The sequence below is a fragment of the Eulemur rufifrons genome, chromosome 12 (genome assembly GCF_041146395.1).
Source record: "Eulemur rufifrons isolate Redbay chromosome 12, OSU_ERuf_1, whole genome shotgun sequence".
NCBI classification, from domain to species: domain Eukaryota; kingdom Metazoa; phylum Chordata; class Mammalia; order Primates; family Lemuridae; genus Eulemur; species Eulemur rufifrons.
Genome location: NC_090994.1, coordinates 17,332,255 through 17,358,016, shown reverse-complemented (window position 1 = coordinate 17,358,016; position 25,762 = coordinate 17,332,255).

Below are 25,762 nucleotides of genomic sequence, written 5' to 3'. Positions count from 1 at the left end.
TACACCATATACAAAATGAACACCAATAACCATAGGTCTAAAGTAAAAATTAAAACTATAAATCATCTAGAAGAAAACTTCAGAGAATATCTTCGTGACCTTGAATCAGGCAAAGATTTCTTAATAACAATACAAAAAGCATGATCCATAAAAGAAAGAAAAACGATAAAGAAGCCTTCATAAAAACTGAAAACTTCTGCTTTTTGAAAAAAAATGAATGAGAAAACAAGCTGTAGCCCGGAAAAAAATATTTGCAAAGCCTACATCTGATAGAGGATTTGTATCTTTATATAAAATGGACTCCCCAAATTCAATAAGAAAACATACCTCATTTAAAAATTGGCAAAATATTTCAATGAAACTTCTCTAAAGATGATGTATGGATTTTAAATAAACACATGAAAAAGATGATCAGTGTTATTAGTCATTAAGGAAATGCAAATTGGAACCACTATGAATGGCTAAAATTAAAAAGACTGTCCTTACCAAGTTTTGGTGGGTTGCAGAGGATGTGAAACTTTCTTATCTTTTTGATGTTAATGTCTGATGGTACAACCACTTTGAAAAATATTATAGCACTTGAAAAAGTTAAAAATATATCCACTATATAGGCTAGCCATTCCATCTCCAGGTATTTTCCCAAGAGAAAAGGTAAAATGTATGTTCATATGAAGATTTGTACATTAATCTTCATTGCAGTTTTATTCAGAACATCAAAAACCTGGAAAGAACTCAAATGTTCATCAGGTTGTGAATGTATAACCAAATCCTGATGCAGCCATAAAATGAAATAAAAAAGAATAAACTATTAATACACACAACATGGATGAATCTCAAAAGCATTATGATAAATTTAAAAAGTTGGCCACAAAAGACCATAAAATTCTAGAAAAGGCAGAATTACAGTCATAGAAAACAGATTAGTAGTTGACAGGGTCCAAGGAGTGGGCTAATGATATTAGTTGAAAGGGAGCATGAAGGATCTTGTTTTGGATGATAGAAATGTTCTATGTCTTGACTTCAATGGTGGTTACGTGATTACATACATTTGTCAAAATCCATCAAATTATACATTTCAAATTGGTTACTTTTATTTATGTAAATTATACTGCAGTGAAGCTGATAATTTTGAAAAATTTTTTATTAGCATGCTCTCCCCCAGGAGAGAATATTATTGGTTCACTAGAAAAATACAAATAAATTTCTCTTTAACTACATACCTAAAAGGTTGTCTCATAGTCTTACCTGGTTTGGAAGAGCAAACACTGTATTTACCCATGCACGAGGTAATACACCAGCTCTAGAATTTCATTTTTCAGTCTCACCTGGATTTCTCATTGCATTTTAAACTGTGTTAAACAAAACAAAAACAGTATCAACATTCTTTAATTACTGTCCTACCACAAATATTAAATAGGTTGGAGGTATATAGAAAATGTCTCTTTGCAAATCTTTATAATGTCCCTGAAATCTTGACAAGGCTACTATTCACCCTTGCAAAAGTCCTCTGGATCCAAAAGATGGTCTGCTACACTGCATACCTTAGAATCTGAATATTTAGGGCCTCCCAGAGCAAACAAATTTGTTAATAAACTTTGTGTAACCAGAATCTGTAAATCTAGGGGGAAGTGTTCTTTAATGTTATCTTCTAGCACCTCCTGGTGTTTAGATACTGAAGGTTTAAATCTTGGATATGCAACTCTTCATTTTTCCCTAAAGCCAGAGAAAATAGAATAATTCTTTATGGTGAAAAGTGAGAATATAGAATGAATAAATTCATAAATTTATAAATTATTTACAAAGAAATAAACTGGGTGATTCTGGGTTTGAATCTGCCACTTGTTTTTCAAAATAAATAAAAATAATGTCTACTTACAAGATAGTCCTGATTTTAAAAAACAAAGAACAAGTTTGTTTTTAACAGGAGTTCCATCAGAATTTTTTTTTTAACAGAGTTTATTTTTAGCCATTCCGCCATCCCCAGCCCTACACAGAGTGCTTTCCACAGAAAGAATTGATCCTTGCATAAAAACTAATAAATATAGTCTCCTCATGATTACAGTCCCAAAGGAAGGTGAGGGCCTCTTTTATTAAAGTCATTGTGTAGCTAGGGGGCAAATGTTCAGGTATTTCTTTTTCATTCTCTTCAGCTGGTAAGACGAACCAAAGCACAGCTTCCTCCAGACTCAACTCTACCCCAGAATGGGCGAAAAAAATCCCTCGGGTCCTCAAAAGGTTAGGATGATGGACAGGACACCCATCCTCATGCTTGAGTAATCAACCGTTGACAATAGGTGCTAACCCTGCTTGGGCTCTGCAAGCTGAACCCTTTATCTCAGGCAGATCCCGGGTGGTTGCTGGGCACAAAGAAGGGTCACGACTAGTTTCATCAGAAAGTGGATTATAATTTTGAGGGGGGGTTAAAAAAAACTGGTTTGCAAGGAAAAGAGCATGGCCAGTGCAGCCATGCTTACTTAATAATGAGGAGCTAAAGTCAATGCCTTTTTCCTCATGCCTACACACTGACCATTCCATTTTCCCCTAGACTTCTGTTAAGGTAATCAACCAAAGCAGGAAATGGAAAAAAACAAACCAAAAACAGAGTCAGTTATATTGTGCTGCATCTCAGTAACTGTGAAATAATTTGGTGGCAGGGGAGATCGGGGAGATGAAAGCTAAAATGTTTTATCTGTGGATTTCATTCATCTGTGCTGGCCCTCACCCCAATCCCATAGGTAAGCCAGAGTCAAGTGGAGTTCATGTCTCCTGTATAGATACTGAAATCCCAGATCAAGAGATAAGGCAGAAGCTTTTAGAATTAAGTTACATTAAAAAAAAAAAAAAACCTAACAGTATAGCTAGCTCTCTAATGTCATCTATTTGTAATTAATAGGTAGCGTATCTTAGTATAAATGCAATAAGCTTGAAATTTGGAAATCCGTAAATTGGATAGTTAAAATGATCCTTCTAACTTAAGCCTTTTCTTTGTCAGTTTCTGCTATTTGTGTATTATTAAAATACTTTTTTACTCTACAGGAGAAAATCAGCAGGTGCTTTTTAATTATTCAAACTCCTCTGGAAACCAAATTACTTAATGTAATTACATCTGGGATTTAAAAAATACTAAGAAAAGCAATTTACAGTGCTTAGGGAATTTGATGTATGTATTTGCCATTTTGTAAAGTGACAGAATTGATTTTTCATTTTGACTTATTTTGATTTTGCTCTTCAGAGAAACAACCAGAAGAAGGTGGTAGTATTTATCTTAGAGATAAATTGCACTGTTTTCAAATATGTAAATTTTGTACATAAAAATGCATTTTGTTTTGCTGTCATTTCACCCAATTGCATATATAATGAGGGTTCCCTGTATCATCTCTGTAACAATAAATAAGGGACGTATTTGTTCTTACTAGAGTAAAAGAACATCTTATAACTGAAACAAAACAGATATAAACACCAAATATAAACATCTAAACAAGGCGCGAAAGAATACACAACTGCTAGTATGAAAGAAAGAACACTTAGCAATTAACAATATAATTTGCATGTTTTGAAACAATTCTATTTTCTTTTAGAAAGCTACGTTCTTACAAAGCCGCTTTTCCAATTATCCCCAGATTTTGAACAAATTGGGAAGTGTTTTGGATGGAAAATTTAAGTGCAGCTGTTCTGATATGAAAACCTCCATAATTTCATATTTGAGCCAACCAATAAAGTACCCATCAACCTTTTACAACATCCGAAAAAGCCTCCAGCTAGCGTTTATGCCCGCCTCCATATGTAAAGGCTGCACTTGGCTGGGATTTGACTCTGGGGAAATTATTCTGGAAGGAGCGAGTTAGGAAAGTGTAAGCACACAGACTTGTAACGCAAAAGAAATGCTTGCTTTGCTGGTGCAATGAAGGAACAGCTGCACATTTCTCATGGCCCGCAATTATGATCTGTGTGTACCAACAAAGCACACAAACTCTGCTTTTTATATTAGCGTTCCTGCAACTGACAACAAAATCCTGTTTCAAGTGGCTAAAACAAGGCATAAAGTAGAGCTCCCATGATCCAAACAGCTCATACAGAGGTAACTATAAACTGTGCCTACAAACACGTCTTAAAATATATTTGTCATTAGCAAAAAGCCTCAAAAGCTTATCATAAATTGGACTATTTATTTTTTAAACATTAACCCCTCCTGAGAACTATCTCTAATTGAACACTTGAGTTTGTTGTTCTTTTTATGTCTCATTTAAGATTAAAAGTTGCTCAACTTTATCACTGCTTTTTACAAAGCACTGGTATTTTATTTTTCAGCCAGTTTCCCCTCATAAATATATTCATTCCCACAGCTGTTCTGATGTTGGTCAATTAGGGAGGCTCTTTTGACTCCCTCTAGGTTACTTTTTAAGAGATGATGTGCATGACTGTCATCGCACTTCATTAAAGCCACTGTGGGAAGGTCCTTGTATCACTTATGTCTCAGTCAGAGACAGCAGCCCCAGACACTGGTGCTCAAGCCAACGCCAACCCATGACAAAATTGACACTGTTCTTTTGCAAAATGGAAAAAAAAAAAAAGCAAACAAACAAATAAGGGGGAAAAACACAGGTTGTCATCATAGCAAGTTTATTCAGTTTGGAAAAATTGTCTTTGATTTTGAGACTATGGCATTCTGTTTTTTCTTTTTTTTCTTTTTTTTTTTTTTTTTTTGAGACAGTGTCTCACTCTGTCACCCAGGCTAGACAGAATGCAGTGGTGCGATCACAGCTCACTGCTGCCTCGAACTCCTGGGTTCACTCAAGCCTTAGCCTCCTAAGTAGCTGGGACCACAGACACATGCCCGGCTAGTTTATTTTTTGCAGAGACAGAGTCTCGCTACGTTGCCCAGGTTGGTCTTGAACTCCTGGCCTCAATTGGTCCTCTTGCCTCAGCCTCCCAAAGTGTTGGGATTTCAGGCATGAGCCACTGTGCTGGGCCCAATATATTTAAAGTTTAAATTCTTTTTTTTTTTACTTTTTTGAAATAAAGGTGATTGTATATGATAATTGCTTTTTAAGGGCCCTACTTGGCACAATAAAAATGCTATACGAATTTCCAAGTTCTGTAAACTTTTGCTGGCATATGAAATTCAAAAATCTGAGCTATTCAAAAACAAGCAGTCTCATGACCTCCAGAATGTTCAGTAACAAAGCAGCAGCTAATAAGTGGGGTTAAGTATCTGCTATGGCCACGGAGGGAAGCTTCCACATTTAGAAGTGAACTGAGAACACTCGATATAATATTTATATGCAAATTAGTTTTCCTATCTTAAAAGTTTGTTACGTTAAATAGCTCAAAATATTCTTTATTTTAGTCCTTAAAATCTTGTGTTTACTGTTAGTTTGCTCATCAAACTTTCGTTAAAAATAACAGATATTGCAAAGATCAATTGTATCTCAGGTAATCCCAGACCAATACCCATCAGTAGAGTGGAAAGAAGTGAGCTTGGTGGGGTTGGCAGCGAGGCCTCAATTCTTCAGTCTCAGAGGATCACTGGTCCTCATCAAAGTCCTTCCTTCCACTTATTGCCAGGTGATGTAAGGCACCTCGTCCCCTTTCCTGCCTCCTGCATCTTGGATTCCTCTTCCTGTAAATGGAGCCACGTGAATAATCCTGATCCTCCCAAGAGGATGTGAAATGAGGTTTACCTTATACAATTGCAGTGATGGCTTTGATAGTTGTTTCAGTTTCAAATTTTAGGTCCAAGGGCACAATTTAAATGCTGAAAAGAAATACAACGATTCTCAGGCATGACTTTTCACAGGTGGAAACCAGTGTGGTATTTTGATGATTATCGGTACCGGGATCGTGGGGAAATGGAGATGGTACTGAATGGTGATAATTAACATAGGTTTCTCCATAATCCACACTTTAAGCTGATAGAATTGATATACTTACCTATAAACCTGCACTGTATCTGCGAAGCCAAAAACACAACAGGAAATCCTTATGTCATCGGTATTTTATTACATCCGTGGATGTTTCTCTGTTTGCTTTTGCCTCGTGAGATAGCATTTTAGTTTCTGGATCCAAGTGAGACACGCTCGCTAGCTGGAGTTCCTATGTTCCGCAGTTCTCTGAGTAACCTCCATTAATCTAGATTCTCAGGGGACTCAAAGGCTATTAGATTCTTTAAATTGAAGACTTGTCCTTTTATGTGCTTTGCAGAGAATACACATTGAATTTCTATCTTCTCCACAGATTGGAGAAAGATGCTGATTTAAAACAGGTGTATATGTAGGTTGTTCGGGTTTCTTTAATAATACTTTGGTGTTATGATCAGCTTATCCCTTAAGAGTAGCATCTAGATATTTTTCTTTCCAAAACTGCCTATTTAAGACCCATAGCCTCAGTCTATACAAGCAGAAAAGAGTACATAAGACAGTATTGGAAAAGTACAGCCATGCATATAGCAAGGTAAATATACCTAATATTATCTGTGATGGAATGTCCCTTTTTAAAGTACTTGAATGGAAACTGGCTAAAAATAAACATTTAAAAACAATGTTTTGAATCTTCACCTACAGTCTGTGCAATCATTCTAAATATTAAGTGAGAATGACAACATGGTCTAAAATAGGTTGCGAAAATAATTAACGTCTTAATCAGTGGGGAGGCCAAGAGATATATTGCTACTCCACCTCCCCCTGACCCCACCAGACTAAAAACCGTATCTTGCTAAGCCAATTCAGCTTTGAAACAAGTACCTCAGCCACCTCCCTCCCTCGCCATGTTCACGCAGCCATATTCCCTTTCCTAAGCTCTCCCTAAGAGAAATTTGAGAGACACCACTGTTAATAGTAGGAACCCGCTTAAATTGAAAACATAAAGTACCAACTCAAAGTAAATGAGAGCGAGACTAGTAAATTGCAAAGAGGAGTGGTGGCTCCTTTCCAGGTCTGTATGGGCCCCTAACAAGCTTGGGCAAGTCCTTCTTCCTCTCTGGGTGCCAGTTGTCTCCTTCATTTTAAGACAGGGTGATTGGACTGGGTAGACAGACTCTAAGAGTCCATGTCCCTTGATGTTTAACCTCAGTTACGGTAAATTGTGAAAATGCCAACTGAACTTTCTGAAGTCGTATATTCAGACTAGTAATTTAGGGAGACCAATAATTTCAGTGAATACCTCTGATGGTTATTATTTGTCCCCAGTATTAACAAAGTATAAACATATACGGAAAGGGAACGGAGGGCAGGGGGAATTTTAAACAAAATATTTTATTCTACCAAGGAAGAATCCTAAAGATGACAGAATCAAATGGCCTTGCAATTTTGTGCAGTAACTTCTGGTATTTGTCAATAGAAGGTATATGAGGCGTTCACTAGACAAACATGAGAACACTAATGGTAATAACTGTATAGTGTACAATTTGCACTTGGCGAGTAAGATACATATGTTCTGGTAGAACCTACTGCTTACCATAAAGATTTTCCTAACATGAGCCAAGTGTTTATCAAATTTAAAAAGGGGGGGTTCTGAATGTACCATCTAAGGTTAAAAGAAAGGGTCAGTGATGGTGCCCAGGTCCTAGAGGCCTGGGTACAGAGGATGGAACATTCTCAGGGCCTCAGGGTCAAAGTCCATGTTTGTCAATAAAGATTGTGCATTCCTGGACCGTATGGACCTGTCTACCTGGTGAGTATAGGAAGTGTTTAGATAAGTAGAAATTTAGAGAATTGTGAGGCTTTTAAAGTATTTTCTAATAGAAACTATCCTCTCTTGATAGGGATGTCTTTTACCCATTTCAGAAATATAGTTTCCTTTCAAATCCCAGGAAGCAGGTCCATATCCTGCCCTGATAAAACATTTTAGCACCTTTAGTCTGCAATTCTCTATAACTCACTATCTCTGTGTCCTTCTCTTCAAGAATATCACTTCCCTTTATCAATATTACTTTTCTCATTTATTAGAGTGATGTTTGGTCTGGATGCCAGTTCTGGTTCTGTTGCTAACTGGCTATGTTTTCCTCTTAACCTCACTAAGCTTTATGTTTTCCTTGCTGTAAAGCTAAGACTTTGGATTATGTAATTTAAACAATTATTTTAACTTTTTCATTGTAAAGTAAACAGTCCACATTAAAAAATGCGTATACCTAACAGATGCAGTGCATGTTGTCTGGGGGATGGGCATGCTTGTTGGCCAGTCCAAAGACAATTTATGTAACCAAAGCATTTATACCCCAGTAATACTCTGAAATACAAAAAAAAAAAAGTGTATCTTAATGATGTGCAAAACTTCATACAAGTGTTCACAGAAGCTGTATTTATAATCCACCCAAATCAGAAGCAATCAAGAGGTCTCCTAATAGGTGGATAACAAACTATGGTATATCTGTACAATGGGATACTATTCGGTGATTTAAAAAAAGAGAACCATCAAGCTATACAAAGACATGAATGAAACTTAAATGCACATTGATGAGTGAAAGAAGATAATCTGAAAAAGCTACATATGTATGATCTCATGTATATGACATTTTGGAAAATCAAAACTATATAGACAATAAAAACATCATTCATTTCTAAGGGTTCAGGGCAGGGCAGAGTTAAATAGGTGAAGCACAAAAATGTTTAGAGCAGGGAACTTATTCTGTATAATACTGTGAAGGTATGTACATGACACTATGCATGTGTTGAAATCTATAGAACTTTATAATATACTACAAAGAGTAAACTTTATGCAAATTTTAAAAAATTATTTAGGGATCAAAGGGATCAAAGATAGAATGTGCAATATGATAGAAGAATGTAAGTGTATTGCAAATATCAGAAACAGCGTCACCCGAAAGGGGAGGGGCAGGTGCTGACCTAAGTAACTTTGGAATCCATAAGAGTGTATGTAAGTGCTGTTCTCTAGTTGATAAAGTTGTTTCCCATGGGTTATGTTTAAGAATTCCGAAACCACTGTACATGTACACTAGAACTGAAGAGCTAAGTAAATGGATGTCAAATGGTAAGGAACCAGGTTTTTTAACTGTTGGAATAGCAGGTTACAGGTAAACAAGAAGAAACAGCTAGAATAATCCATTTAGTGATGAGTTAAAGTTGGAGACATAAGTATGAACTTCTGTTTTAGCTTAATTTAGTTACACATGGTTACATATAGAAATATTTATATATATCTATAATGAAAAGTTAGCTAACACACATATTTCCTTGTTCTGTCAGCTGAGAAGCCCTAGAAGCAAAGACATTCCAGTAGCAATGACCATACCTAGCTCCCAGATCTTGGCTTCTAATACCATTCTCAGACAAAAAAAGAAGCCAGGGCTTCTTGGAGAATTGGCTGGTTTTAGGGCTGGCACAGGAAATATACAAGATGAGCCTGGAGTATCTTGTAGTGCCAGAAAGTAAAGAAGTACTAAAACAAACAACAAAAAACCCAAATACAATGATGGAGATATGTTACGGGACACAGAAGTTGACTGAAAGAACTCTAATGGCTAGATCTGGAACAATTTGAGCAACAAAATAAACTAGTGTTATAATCCAGAATATATCTATGAGCCCATACTAATATAAATCAATGATTGAATAAAGAAATGGGGGAAAAGAGACAAATCTCCCATGCAGAAAAATTCCCAATAATTTATATAGACATTCTGCCTTCAAGCAGGGGGAATAAATATCAGCTTTGCATAGTGATTTCTTTCCAAAGAGTACACTGTGAAAATTGAGGGGAGGAGGGAGTTAACTGTGTAGAAACTCGACCAACACCTCCCAGCTGGGTGATCAAGACCAACATCAACTGTGACAAGTCATGTTGACAGTATGAGGTCTTCCTCCCATATCCCCAGTCCAATCATGAGAAAAGCATCAAACAAATGCAAATTAAGAAACATTCTATAAGATACCTTACCAGTACTCCTCAAAACCATCAAGGTTATTGACAACAAGGACAGTATCAGAAACTGCCACAGCCAAGAGGAGTCTAAGGAGATGATGGCTACATCTAATATGATTTCCTAGATGGAATCCTGGAACAGGAAAAGGACATTAGGTAAAAACTAATGAAATCTGAGTGAATTGTGGACTTTACTTAATAATAATGTATAAATATTGGTTAATCACAACAAATGTACCATATTAATGTAAGATGTTAATAATAGGGAAAACTGGGCATGTCTGAGCCCAGTTCAAGGGGGGAGCAGATAACCCCTCCTGTGGTGGAAGGGTGCTGTGAAATTAGGTGTCAGAAGACATGAATACCAAGATAAGGAATTATATAACCTCTTTTCAATATATGTGTCTTAAATCTCTTTTAATGTACAGATTTTTCCTCCATCTCTTTTATTTTGTCCTTAAAATTTACTTCACGAAGGTTGTTTTTCTATAAAGATCTCACAGTCTGGGTTTTGCTGACTGAATCCCCATAGGGTAATTCAATGTATTTTCTGGCTGTCATATTACTTGTAAATTGGCTGCTGGATCCAGATGTTTGACCAGATGCAGGTTTCTGCTTTGCATATGACCCTAGCTAATGACATTCTTTCAGCAGAAGGCACACAGTGTCTAATTGTCTCTCTTTTTGTGATGTTAGCAGCCACTGATACCCAATACCTAGATCTTAAGGGATTGCAAAATGGTGATATTCTTTGGGGGTTTTTTTTTTCAACTTTCAAAACTTTCTAAAACTTTATTGGGATATAATTTACATACAATAAAATTCACAAATTTTAAATTGCAAGGGAAAAAAAAGTCTGCCAGAATAAAAATGCATGATTATAATAGTTCCTTAGAATTTTGCTATTCTATATGCAAATGAAGCATTGCCTATACTCTCATTCTTTCCCCTTTATTTACAAAGAACAAAATTAAACATAGTTTTTCAAAGAATGAACAAAACTAGAGAAAAATCTATCTCTTTTTCTATTCACTGATGTCACTGGTAATCCTCACATAAGTGAGAGTGGCCTTAACCTTCAGACTGAAATATAGATTTCTAGATCTCTTCCACTTGCATGGCTCATCATGCTTTGAAAACACTTTTTACGTTTATTTTCTCATTTGACACCAATAACTCCATCATAAGAAGGCAGAGTAGATATTGTTAATGCCATAAACGATATTGAATGTGGGCAATGAGGGAGCTGGGGATGGTGGGGAAAAGCTAAGAAATGGTCATGGAATTAAACATGTAAAAAATAAAAAACATGCATGTGTATGACAGGGAGATAATGAGGAACACATTCTGGCAAAGCTGATAATGTTGGATGGGTGACCAATATCAGTTTGAAAATACATTCAGTTTTTAAGCTTTAAGTCACATAGCCTGAGCCAATACAAACACATAGGAGCCTATTCACAAGCAACAACAAAAGACTCCTCTTCATGAAAATCAGATGAAGAAATGGGAAAAGAAAATAAGCTAGCTTTCTTTTCCAAAGTCAGACTTCTCCATTTTTTTCAAAGATGTATCTGCATTGGCAAGAATAGAAAGCACACAGGCCCTGGAGGAAGAAAACCCTGGCTTCAAATCCCAGTTCCACCATGTACCTGCCAAGGGTGACCTTGGGTGATCTGAAAACCTCTGTGCACTAATTACCTCATTTGAATAATGAGGAAATAATGTCTATTTCTGAGCACTGTAAAACAGACAAAATAAGACATAGAATATTCTAGAACAAATGTTATTTCTCATGAAAGGTCAGTACCTACAAGACTGTGTGGGGTCAGCAGGACCTAAAATCATGGAGGTACTTGGGCTTGTTTTCTCTCAACAATTCAGAAACTGTTCCTGAGAGAAAAACTTACAGTTTTATCTACTCTCAGTAACTAACTTCTTCAGCAAAGACAAATTGGGCAAATGGGTTATGCAACCAGTATATTATTATGAAAATTGACAGTAGCTATGGTCCAGAAAAACTCATGCAAATGAAAGTAGAAAAAAAATTATTTGTCAAAAAAAGAGCAGCTCCTCCTTTCTGCCAATGTTTTTCTTAGTTTGTTCTCTAAATAAGATTCCAATTATCATTTTGATACAAGGTTTATGAATGTCTCTGATTATGAAATGTTATCCATGCAAGTTACATTATCAGGGATACTTATGTATTATATTTATGTTATTACATAATTGTATATTCTCTATAAATAACAAGCGCAATAAGTCATAATTTTCACTCAGAACCCCTCCTTTCAAAAATGTAACACTGAGCAATAAAAACAAACTACAGAACAAAATAGAGCATGTAATGCCATTTATAAAAATTTTTTAAATATGAAATGAAAAAATTAGAATTTTACCTTTCATATTATGTGTGATATGTATATAAATGTGCATGTATTATAAATATAATATAAAAAACAAACACCGGCTTCCCCTGGGGAGGAGAGAAATAGGATTATCAAGAAGCTTCAAATACATCTATAATATATTGTTTCTTAACAAATATCTGAAGCACAGATGGCAAAATGTTTGAATTTGATTAATCTAGGTATTAGGAACAAAGGTGTTTATTACATTACTCATTATACTTTGCTGTATTATGTAATAATATTTAAAATTATTAAAATTAAAGGAATATATGCACACAAAATGCTCAAAATGGATACTAAAAGATACAACATGAAAATTTAGAACTTCCTCATCTATTTCTACCATCCCAGGCTGACTTAATGAAAGTACCACTGTTGAGCAAATGTGTTTTAGTTCTTCTATAGTTATCTTAATAAACCTAAAACATATACCACTGGCCTTAATTTTATTAATTTTAAGTCAAAACTATTAACATCCTTCTATAAAAATTAAAATAATTCACTCCCTGACACCACTCTCTCTCGTCCTCCTCCATCTCTCAAATTTATTAATCATCATTCAGCTACTATTTGAAACTTTAAGTGATGATGCTTTTGCAAGATACTCGTCAATTACAAAGCCCAGTGACCCTAGGCCTCATCTTTGATCTTAGCATTTTAAATCACTTTGTACTTTTTTTTACTGTAAAAGTATGACTTGAGGAGGGAAGGGAATTAAGTGAACTGGAAGCTCACAATCATCTTTTTATTATTGTTCGTAAATTGTGGTCAAAAACACGTAACATAAAATTTACCACCTTAATCATTTTAAGTGTTCGGCTCAGAGGTATCGAGTACATTCCTATGGTTGTGCAACCATTGCCACCATCCCTCTCCCCCGAGCTCTTCTCATCTTGCACAACTGAAACTCTCTACCCATTAAATAATAACTGCCTATACTCCCTTCACCCTAGCCCCTAGCAACTACCATTCTACTTTCTGCCTCTATAAATTGGATTACTCTAGGTTCTCTAGGTAAGTGGAATCATACAGCATTTGTCTTTTCAAGACTTGGCTTATTTCATTTAGCATAATGCCCTCAAGGCTCATCTGTGTTGTAGTATGTATGTGTCAGAATGTCCCTCCTTTCTAAGGCTGAATAACATAGTATTATAAATCCATACCACATTTTGTTTATCCATTCATCTGACAGCAGATACTTGAGTTGCTTCCGCTTTTTGGTTATTATGAATAATGCTGCTATGGACATGGGTGTACAAATATCTCTTCGAGATTATGCTCTCAATTCTTTTGGGTATATACCCAAAAATGGACTTGCTGGATCATACTGTAATCATTTTCTAATTTTTTGAGGAACCACCATACTGTTTTCCATAGAGGCTATACCATTTCACACGCCCACCAAGAATGCACAAGTGTTGCAATTTCTCCACATGCTAGTCAACAGTTGTTATTTTCTGGCTTTTTTATGTTTCTTTGTTTATTTTTGATAGCAGCCATCCTTATAAAAGCAGTATCTCCTTGTGGTTTTGATTTGCATTTCCATAATGTTAGTTATGTTGAACATCTTTTCATCTGCTTAGTCAACATTTGTATATCTTCTTTGAAGAAATGTCTATTCAAGGCCTTGGACCATTTTTTAACTGGGTTGTTTGGTTTTTATTGCTGAGTTGTGGGACTTGTTTATATATTCTGGATAATAACCCCTCATCAGATATATGACTTGTAAATATTTTCTTTCATTCTATGGGTTCCCTTTTTACTCTACTGATTATATCCTTTGATTCACACAAATATTAATTTTGATGTAGTTCAATTAATTTTCTTCCGTTTTTTGCCTTTGCTTTTGGTGTCCTATGCAAGAAATCTTTGTCAAATCCAATGTCATGATGTTTTTCTTCATTTTCTTATAAGATATTTATAGTTTTATATAGTTTTAGCTCCTTATATTTAGATCTTGGATCCATTTTTAGTTAACTTTTGCTTATGGTGTAAGGTAAGACTCAAATTTATTCTTTTACATATGGATATCTAGTTTTCCCCAACACAATTTGTTGAAAAGACTGAACTTTCCCCACTGAATGGTTTTGGCCCCCTTTCTTACTAAGCTCCAAATACACAATCTTCCTTTAGTTCCAGGAGAGCTTAAACTCTTCCTGCCTTGGGGGCTTTTCACATGCTCTCACCCTGTAGGAAGGGTCTTATAAGATAATACTTGAAAAAAAAAATAGGGATTAGCAATGGGGCAGGGAGAGTTACTCTAGACAGAAGTGAGAGCACGTGGAAAGCATGTAGATTTCCCTTCTTTGTAGTCTCCATACAAAAGGAAAAGTTTTGTAAAATTTCATAATGATTATTTTATAAATAAAGGTATGTTTAGCTACAACTTCCCATTTTCCCTATGTATGGTGACTTTTGAGACACCCTGTAGATTTCCTTTCTGCTTTTCGTACTTACACACTAGACTAGACTGTCTCAATGTCTTTCCACAGTCCTGGGGATTGATCTCAGGCAATATGACAAGGGTAGCAGTGCTTTCTTCTTTCAGTGTTCTTTGTCCGCCATAATCATTTCCTTTCCCCTCAGGTGGCCAGTTGTCTCACCCTGTGAAGAAGTAATTGCATTTCTAAAAATGACCTCGAGTTCTTACTAATTCTGGACTTACTCCATCAAGAGGCCCTTGTAGCAGCAGGCGGTGCATAAGTATACAGTAGAATTGCCCACATCGACGACAGGCATGGAAGAAACATAATTTTGGAAGGAGATTCTCCACCACCCTCAAGTAATGATGCAGAGTTCCTCCTAATCTATCTCTTTCTGTTTTCATTCTTCCTTTTGTTGCAATGTACTGAGTACCTACTACATCAACAGTTAATGCAGGAACTGGTAGTAGTACAAAGATTAGTAAGATTTGATCCCTGTCTTTAACTTCAGTGATATTTGAATAAACAATTAAAATACATTACCAATTATTAATTCATTGAGTAAACATGTATGGAGAGCTTACTCTGTGTCAGGAACTGGCCCAGATGCTGGGGAAACAAAGATGAGACGAAATAACCTTGCTCTCAAACAGAATACAATATAAAGGCAAACATATTTGCAAGCAATTATTGTTAAAATACATGGCCAAAGTCTCAGAGAAGTGGGAAATAATTGCCTCATATAATTCTTTCAGCAATGCAGCCATGATAATAAGGCAATTTCTATCCTCAAGAATACTTTGCTGTTGGCCCCTTTAATAAATGGCAAGGAGACAGACCATTTTTTTTCCAGAGGAAACATAGTACAATATAAGAAGAAAATTATGATGAAGGAAGACAAAAGGACCTATAAAATACAAGGAAAGAAATGTCAAGAGGATAAAAGGTTAAAGTAAAATCACACTTAAACTTTTAATAAGGCCAAATGGGAACCAATTAAAAACAATAATACTTTCTCAATTCAGTCCAGAGCTAAAGAGCTGATGGAGACCTTGCTGGGTCACTGGTTCAATTCCCCGCCTCGAGGCAGTACTTAATTTCAACTAACCTGGGTAGTGACTGTGATGTTCCCACCTGTAACCCCTGGTGTCTATGCATTAGCGTTATTTTCATTAATTTAAAAAATACATTTCTTTTTTTACCTTGGCAGAAGAAAAGAAGCAGAACCAGCATCTTATTGGTAATCCATTGCCTCTTCTGGGGCTTCCCAGAGGCAGTGTCTGGTGTGGAATTCAGTAGCACACTCACTAACAGCATGACTATCCAGAACACAGCCATTACTCTTCATTCTGAGCCCATGAGGAAGGGCAGAGCATGAGCATCTGAAACATAGGGAAGTAGCTTCACCTATTTTTTGGTACCTTGATGAAGTAGCACTTGGTGAGCGTTTGAATTTCTTGGTTTGTGCTAAGTGTGCAAATAATAAAATGTGTGATATTTAAGGTCCCTCTCAGGGTTGATAGTCTATGAATCTATATACTCTGACATTTTATTTGACTTTACATGGGAAACCCAAAGTAGCAATTGTAATGGACACTGCCATGCTCTCTGCCCAGATCCTACCTCTGGGGCCATCCAGCCGTGCTCACCTTGTTAATGCCAAAGGGATTTTCTGCATGGAAAACACTCATTCCTTGTTGTATTTTTTGGATGTTCAATTTGTTAAATCATTTCCAATAACATTTTCAATTAATTTTTCTTAAATATTTTAAGTTATTACATATATAATTAATGAAGTTTCCTTAAACAACTTAGAATAGACTTACTGATTTAGAGTGGACTTAATGATTCCTTTCAACACTTCAAACCCTGCATTAGTAGACAAAACATACAGACATACAATGTTTCCAAATTGTATTACAATACCTAGACTTAAGCTTGTTCCAGAACATTAACAACATGTAACTTGATTTATCTTCTTTATTATTTCTGTATTTCCTTAAGTATTGCTTAGTGTTACGGCAGTACTAACTTTGATACCATCCCAGAATTAGAGCAGTCTTACCAAATCAAAAGAATAAAGAACATAATCTCAGAAATCCAAGGTTACAGAATCTAGGTTATCAACCAACGGATCATGAGACTTGATCGTTAATCTCAAGAAGACTTTAAAAGATTGTGCAGTCATTTATACGGTATAGTATAGTTATAATATACTATACAGTATAGTTATAATAAGAATTTTTAAAACCATGATTTCAGCTAGGTTTTAGCTCTTTATACCTAATGGCTACTATCCAAATAATGTACCTTGAAGGTTCCCTTGGTTGGTGTTCAGTAACACGTGTCTCATTATATTAACAGCAGCATTAAAATATATGTCCAGTGATCTCCTCTTACTTGCAGTTTTGCTTTCCATGGTTTCAGTTACCCAAGGTCAAAATTTTAAATGAAAAATCCCAGAAATAAATATTCATGAGTTTTAAATGGTATATGTTCTGAGAAGCATGATGAAATCTTGCACCGCCCAGCTCTGTTCCCAGCTGGGACATGAATCCTCCCTTTCTTTGTCCAGTCTCCCTATGCTGTCTACACTCCCCACCCTTGAGCCACTTATTAGCCAATGCAGTTATCAGATTGCCTGTCATGGTATCCCACTGCTTGTGTTCAAGTCACCCTTATACTTAAAATGGCCCCAAAGCACAAGAGTTGTGATGCTGGTAATTTGGATCTGCCAAAGAGAAGCTGTTAAGTGCTTCCTTTAAGTGAAAACATGAAAGTTCTCAACTTAAGGAAAGAAAAAAATCTTCTGCTAAAGTTGCCAAGATCTTTGTAAGAACCAATCTTCTGTCTGTGGAATTGTGAAGAAGGAAAAAGAAATTCATGCCGATTTTGCTGTCACGCCTAAAACTACAAAAGTTATGGCCATGTGTAAGTGCTTAGTTAAGATGGAAAAGGCATTACATTTGTGGGTGGAAAACAGAAACATGCTCCGACTCATAGCAATTGGGTTCGGTACTATGCACGGTTTCAGGCATCTACTGGGCATCGTGGAACATATCCCCTGTGGATAAGGAAGACTATTGTGTGTACAGTGACATCCCAGTAGCAACAAGCACATCCAGCACCCAGATCTTGGTTTCATGATACCATTATCCACTAACTGAACTAGGGCTTCTTGGAGAAATGGCTGATTGTAGGAGTGGAGAAAGTACAAGATGAGCCTGGAATATTGTATTGTTCCAGAAAGTAAGAAATTGCTCAAAAAATGATAGAAGAAATGCCAACTAAGAAATACAGAAAGAATCAAAGAAGAATGAGAAGAACTTTCAATCGTATAGTCATAATTGATTCAGATAAGAAGCATTAATGGGTGCCAAAATCATTGTCTAAATATTTACTGGGATACTTACATATTTCCAAAGTATCTCCCCACAGTTTATTTGGTTTTAAAGGGAAAATGGTATGTTTACAATGGAGAATCCTGACAGTTAACAATCTTAATCTAGTGGTCAAAGTTAACGTCACCAATATTGGTACCAATTGTCATCTTTGCTGTGATGCAGAGAAAAACACACATCACATACACAGAGTTCCTAACAAAAACAAGCAACCTGAATCTACATGAGGAAACAGACAAATGCAAACTGAGGTTCATTTTACAAAACAACTGGCCTGTACCTTTCAAAATGTTAATGTTATAAAAGCAAAAATGACTGAGGAAATCTTCTAAATTGAAGAAGATTAAAGCAATATGAATTAAACGCCATGTGTAACACTGGCTTGCACCCTAGACTGGGAAAAAAATTGTTTCCTTGGATGTTATTGAGATAAATAAAGGATATTACTGGATAATTGGTAAAATTTGAATATGGTTGTATGTAAGATGATAACATCTGTCGATGCTAAATTGTACGAATTGAGTAATTATATTATGGTTAGTTAGGTAAAAAAATGTCCTTGTTCTTAGAAAATGCATGCTGAAGTATTTTATGATAAAGAGTCATGAAGTCTGAAACTTATTCTCAAATGACTTAGAGATGTAGCTATAGTAATAATGATTAGGTATATACATACAATAAAGCAAAGGTGGAAAATGCAAACAACTGGTGAGTGTAGGTAAAGGGTACACAGGAGTGAGGAATGAGTTGTTGGAGGAACAAAGTACCACTACTGTTGACATTTTTTAATTTGACAAAACTTTTAAAATAAATGTGTTTCTTTTTAGGGTCAAGTTTTATTAATTTTTCCAATTTACTGTAGTATACTACTTAGAGAGTAGTTTATGTAATCCTGTGTAGTAACATATGTACATATTCACTTATACTGTGTACTACCATGTGCTATATGTAGTGTATATAGAATATACTGCAGTATCCTACTGAGAGAGTGAAGTTTGATAAGCATTATACTTTTTCACTACATTGTCCAGACTTGTTACTCTATACACCATACTTCTGAAAATATGTTTGCACTGTTGTTATTTCTTTCTGGTAGGTCCTTCTTCCCCTTCTCAGACTCAACTGAACTATTCCTCCTCTATAATCCTACCCTGTCTCCCCCCAAAAGACCAGACCTCCTTCTCGTCTGCTCCCATGAACCTTCAGATTATGCTCTGGCATTGCCATTTTTCTTTCTGCCTTATAGTTAACTGTTTGCAAATGATGTTTCTGGACGATCATCAAACATTCCCCTATTCCCCCACCCATAATTTTGAAAGGGGAGTGTGGAATTCATTTTCCTTCAAATGATATCTCATCTCTCAGCCTTCTGTCTGCTTGCCACTGCCTCAGAATCTCATAGTAGCTAAGACCACAAGCTGTGGTGTAAGTCTCACCACTGTTCAAATGCTGGTTCCATAACCAGCCAGGTGCATTGGCTTTGGATATGTATTTCTCCATATCTCAGTTTTCTTATCAGTAAAATGGTAAAACGTACTTCATAGAGTTGTACTGAGCATTATATAAGCTAATGAACACAGAACTCTTAGCACAGTGACTAGTGAAAACCTGTTCAGTGAATATTACCTACTGTCACCACCACCACCACCACCATCATCGTCACCATCATCATCACCACCGTGATCATCGTCAGTGCTACTAGCATCATTAGTAGCTGCTGGAAGCCACAAAGTCAGAACAATTGATGAAATGTGATGTCTTTTGTCATTTAAAGAGTGTTTAATGAGGTATTAGCTATAGTTAACTCTTCTAATCAAAACTCCAGAGACTCTCATGGAGGAAAACTCACACTACTTTTACTTCCGAATTCACCAAAAGCAACCATTAATGTTTAACATTATTAATGACCTTAACTTTAACAAGGTTAAATATGTTTTTCCAAAACTAGAGAAATACATTAACCAAATAGAGTATGACTCATATATTCATTGGTCCATCCTTTCAGCCAACATTTATTGAGCACTAACTATGTTCCCGGTACTCTCCTAGGTGTTAGCAACACTGCAATAAAGAAAGTAGACAAACTCCATGCTCTCATGGAACACATTCCAAACAGAGATAGGAGATATAATCACTGCATTAAAAAAACTGTATATTAAACATCAGATAGTGATAAATGCAAAGATAAAAAGGGTAAGGAGATGAGAATAATGAGGCAGGTGCTATTTAAATAAGGATGTCAGAGAAGGCCTCTCAGATAAGTTATCATTGTTGAAATTTCTGACTGAATTCATGTTTTCATATTTTGAATAATATAAGACATTAATCCTAACAATATACATCAAACTCATATCCTTAATTGCATAAAATCTTGTCTGAGATCAAATATTTAAATAGAAGAGCATAATTACTGATTATGGATGAATTCGAATTCACAGTATACCTGGGGCTTTCAAGAATGTATTAAAATATACTGCAATTGCAATTAATTCTGTAATGTGAAGTACTGCTTGTTTTTCAGCGAAACAGGGAAGCCAGCCTGGGGCAACTAGTTTACGCTAGCCTGAGCTACATTTAGGCAATTTCTGGGAAGTAGTTTATTCCAGACTCATTTATCAGTCTACAAATACGATTTTCATTGAATTCGGTGTCTGTTCAATATGCTAATGATTAGTGGCACTCTTCTGCAATTAGAGTATGGCCACTTCTTTTTCTCCCCCCTCCCCTTTCTTTGTTATCCTTCACTTCAAATACACTAAGAGTTCCAAAAAGCCTCTACTTAATAAAATACATATGAAATATGATATGACTTTTGAGAGTCATATCACATAATATAAGAGATCCCATATTTCATTTGGTAGGGGATTCTGAGATACCCTGCCCAGATTCAGCTTGGAGAATGAAGAACCATTCTCCCTCCTGCTGAGTGCTCCCAGCAGACAGTGCTCAGCTATCAGCCCTCTTTTGGAAGTGTCTGGCTTGAAGAGAATTGCCCTGCCCAAGGTTACGCCCCTTTCCTGGACATCCTGCATCCAGTCATTGGTCAACACAAGGTGATCATGGCCCAGTGCCCGCACTCAGCTCAGGACAACTCTGCAAGCCAATCCACGCCAAGGGCTTCCCGTGGGTCAACCGTGTCATTCACTGAAACTGCATCCCAGCCCAGCTTTTTCTGCTGTTGAGTCTTGCTTCCTTCTCTTCCCTTCCACAGATACTTTATTTAGAGCACTTTCTAATAAGCTATCATACTCCAGGGAGAATGGCATAAATATAATGGCCTCCATTAAAAACCTAGTGCATACACGGGTGATAATCCCCATCATATCTCCATTTAATTCATCATTTACCTAAAAAATTGTATCCTGCAGAACAACAATGAATGTCACAAATTCAACTGAACAGTAGTAGCACAAATGTGGCATCTTTGCTAGCACATATGACTATGACTTCAAGCACATGATATGTGACCATTAATCTGTCAAATACATTATTTTCTAACCACACCAGAAAAGATCAGAAAGAACTCACATTCACTTGCAATGGACAATAGCATATATTTGCAATCTTACCCAAGAGCTATGTCGACTCTTCCGCTTTGTCATAATATAGTCTTGATGACTAGGATACCATGAAAAATCTCATCAGTCCACTATAACCAAGATACCATGCCATTGGACCAGATGAAATAGAATTGGCAAGTACAACATAGACCTACATCAAATATATGCACAGGAGATAAACCCTACAAAGATTCACAGCCTACCATGTCAATAAAATTTTCAGAAGTCCCATGGTCTTGGGTATTGGGGGGATCTCCTGCAAAGAAAGGACAAATTATTGCAGTTTACACTTTCTACAATGAATAAGTAAGTGCCTCATTTGGTAGGTATTTCCATGTTGCGGAGGCAGCATATTCCATTTCCAGGAGTCCAGTATCAAATCGCATGCCAGGTGGCAAGAAAGGCTGCTAAGTTTAAGTAAAGACCAAAGCAGAAAAAGAATGTACAGAAATTCAGACTGTGGAGCCAGTGGCCCTGCCACTTGAGTAATATAACCTACCAGTATGGCATAGCATAGACTATCTGTGGTGGGAAAAGACGCCATGTTTTATTTATTGCAATCCAAATAGGAGAATCAAACACTGATGCCTGGTGTTCTGAAATAAGGTCATGCCATCTACAGCAGACAAATCTTTTGAAAAGCAAGTCCTGGTATGCTACTGGGTCCTGGAAGAAATGCAGTACCTGATCACGAACATCAAATAACCATGAGGCCTGGACTGTTCATGGTGAGCTGGGTACTATCAGACCACAAAGTCAGGAGGTCAGGTTGGTCCAGGACCTACGTATCATGAGGTGGAAGTGGTACATCCAAGATCAAGCATTAACAGAACAAGAAGACACAAGAAAGCTATATGGGCAGGTAGCTTAGATCCTGAAGTCATCTACTATTGCTGCTGCAGCTCTTGGCTATTAACTCATAACTATATGGGGGATCCCTTATGCCAACTAACAGAAGAGGAGGAAAAATCCAAGTCTGGGGCTTCCAAACATTCGTCTGGGCAAAGATTTTTTGAGTAAGACCTCAAAAGCACAGACAACAAATGCAAAAGTAAGACAAATGGGTTTACATCAAGCTAAAAAAACCTTCTGCACAGCAAAGGAAACAGTCAACACAGTAAAAAGACAACCTCAGAATGGGAGGAAATATTTGCAAATTATCCATTTGACAAGGGATTATAAATATATAAGAAATATATAAGGAACTCAACTCAATAGCAAAAAAAAAAAAAAAAAACCAACTAATGCATTTACAAAGTAGAAAAATGATCTGAATAGACATTTCACAAAAGGAGACAAATGACCAAAAGGTATATGAATAAATGCTCAACATCAGTATCATCAGGGAAATGCAAATCAAAACCACAATGACATATCATTTCATTCCATTTAAAAGGGCTATTATCTAAAGACAAAAAAAATAACAAATGTTGCCAAGGATGTGAAGAAAGAGGAATGCTAGTACACTCTTGGCTTTAGAAATGTAAATTAGTACAGCCACTATGGAAAACAGTATAAAGCTTTCTCAAAAACTAAAAATAGATCTACTAGATGATTCAGCAATCCTATTGCTGGGTGTCCAAAAGACAGGAAATCAAACATGATCAAAGTAATATCTGCGCTCTCCTGTTTATTGCAGTACTGTTCACAATAGCTAAGAGGTAGAAACAACCTAAGTATCCAAAAACAAATGAATAGATAAAGCAAATATGGTACATATATACAATGGAATATTATTTAGCCATAAAACAGAATAAAATTCTGTTATTTGCAGCAACATGGAGGGAACTGAAAGACATTATTGTAAGCAAAATAAGCCAGGCATAGAAAGACAAATATCACATGTTTTCACTCTTATGTGGGAGCTAAAAAAGTTTATCTCATGAATGTATAATAGAGAGTAGAATAATAGTTACCAGGGGCTTGGAACAGTAGGCGGAAGCGTAAGATGAAGAGAGGTTTGTTACTGGGTACAAAAACACAGTTAAATCAAAGAAATAAGTTCTAGTGTTCAATGGCACAGTAGAGTGACTATATTTAACAATAATTTATTGTGTATTTCAAAATAGCTAACATAGAAGATTTAGAATGATCTAACACACAAAAATGATAAGTGTTTGAGGTGATGGATATCCTAATTACCCTGCATTACACATTGCATGCATATATCAAAATATCACATGTATCCCATAAATATTAATATGTGTAATTATTATGTATCAATAAAAAATAGAAAAAAAATCCAAGTTTGGTTTACAGATAGGTTGTCTTGGTATGTAAGTGCAAGCTGGAAATGGATGGAGCCTGTATTTCAGCCTGATTTAGAGGTGGCCCTTAACCACAGTGGCAGGAAAATCCTGTCACTAGGCAGAGCTTATGCCAGTGCACGTGGTGATGCTCTTAGTGCAGAAAAGGAAGTGTCCTGAAGTTAGGATGTGCACGATTCATGAGCAGTGGCCAATGCTTGACTTGGAAGTCAAGGGTTAAGAAGAATAAAAATTAAAATGATGGGGAAAAAAATGCCTGGGGTAGAGGGATGTCCATGAACCTGTGTGGACTGGGAATGTATGAAGATCTTTGTATCTAATGTTAACACCTACCGTGGAAGAGGCACTAAATAACCAGCTATGACTAGGCCAGTTGACATCAACCAGGATGTGTCATTAACCTCCACAGTGCTAGCACAGTGGACGCATGAATTAAATAGCTATGGTGTCAGGGTCAGAAGCCATGCATGGGCTCAATAGCATTGTCTGCACTTACCAAGGCCAATCAAGTGACTGGCCCCATCAAATGTCCAATCTGCTAGGACAAGAGAAGATCACTAATTCCCATCTCTACAGGAGACCAAACAATGCATTGGTGATTGGATCCTTCAGCCTAGAAGAGGCAATAATTCATTTTGATAGGAATAGACACATGCCCTGGGTATGGATTTGACTTTTCTACCCACAGTACATCAACCAGCACCACTATCTACAGAGTGTTTGATTTACCAGCATGGGATCCTACATGATATAGCATCAGACCAAGGAATTCACTTTAAAGAAAGGAGGGTCAGGGTGCCTGGTACCTGACCATGGTCATGTCACATACCACATCAGCCAAAATCTGCTGGCCTCATAGAGCAAAGGAATGGCCTGCTGAAGGCACAACTGAAGTGCCAGCTTGAAGGTGCTACAGTCACTATGAGGCTCCATCCTCCAAGAGGCACTGTATACTCTAAAGCAATGAGCTTTATAGGGTGTTGTGGCCCAGGTAGTTGAATACATGGGTCTGGGGCCTGATTTACGGAAGCCAGAGTGGCCCTACTTCTCACCACTCTCAGTGAGCCACCTGGGTGATTTATGCTTCTCATACCTGCAACTCTGGGAGCTGCATGGCTTGAAATTCTATTTCCCAAAGCGGAAATGCTTCCACCAGGGAACATAGAAAAATTCTAGTTATAATATAAGCTTCGACATTTTCCATCTGGAAATTTTAGGCTCCTCATACCAAGTGACCAGCTTACGATACAAAGAGTCACCATCTTGGCAGTGGCAATTCACCTTGATCATTGGGAAGAATTCTTACCTACAATGAGGGGCAGCAAGAAATATGTTTGGCATCCATATGATCTAGTTCCCTAAGTTTGATGGTAAATGGACAAGAGTAGCTAAGGCTTGAAGAGGGCATGGTGACCAGAGGCTCAGGATGGTTGAGTTTGTGCCACCCAAAAAGCCACCAAGACCAGCAGATCTATAAATGAAAGAAATGCAGAGTGGAAAGTGGAGAAGAGAGATGGAAAGTATCATTTGAGGCCTTTAAACTAGTGTACCCACAGGGATGTTATCTTATCCTATCGACCTTTTTCTTATAAGATTACCCCCTGAAAAGAAGCCCCCTGGGATCCTGGAAGATGATTTTTTCATATTTATATGAAGAAGTGGATCCGAATAGCATAAGCAGTAGACTGGAATATTCACTGGTATGCTGCCAAGATGCCCCTTTAAGAATGAAGGTCTTATTCTACCAGCTTCTGCAAGTGCTGACAGCTGCCACCCCTCATCTGTCAGCCCCCTCTGTGAAGTGCCTTGGCTGAAAAGGGCATC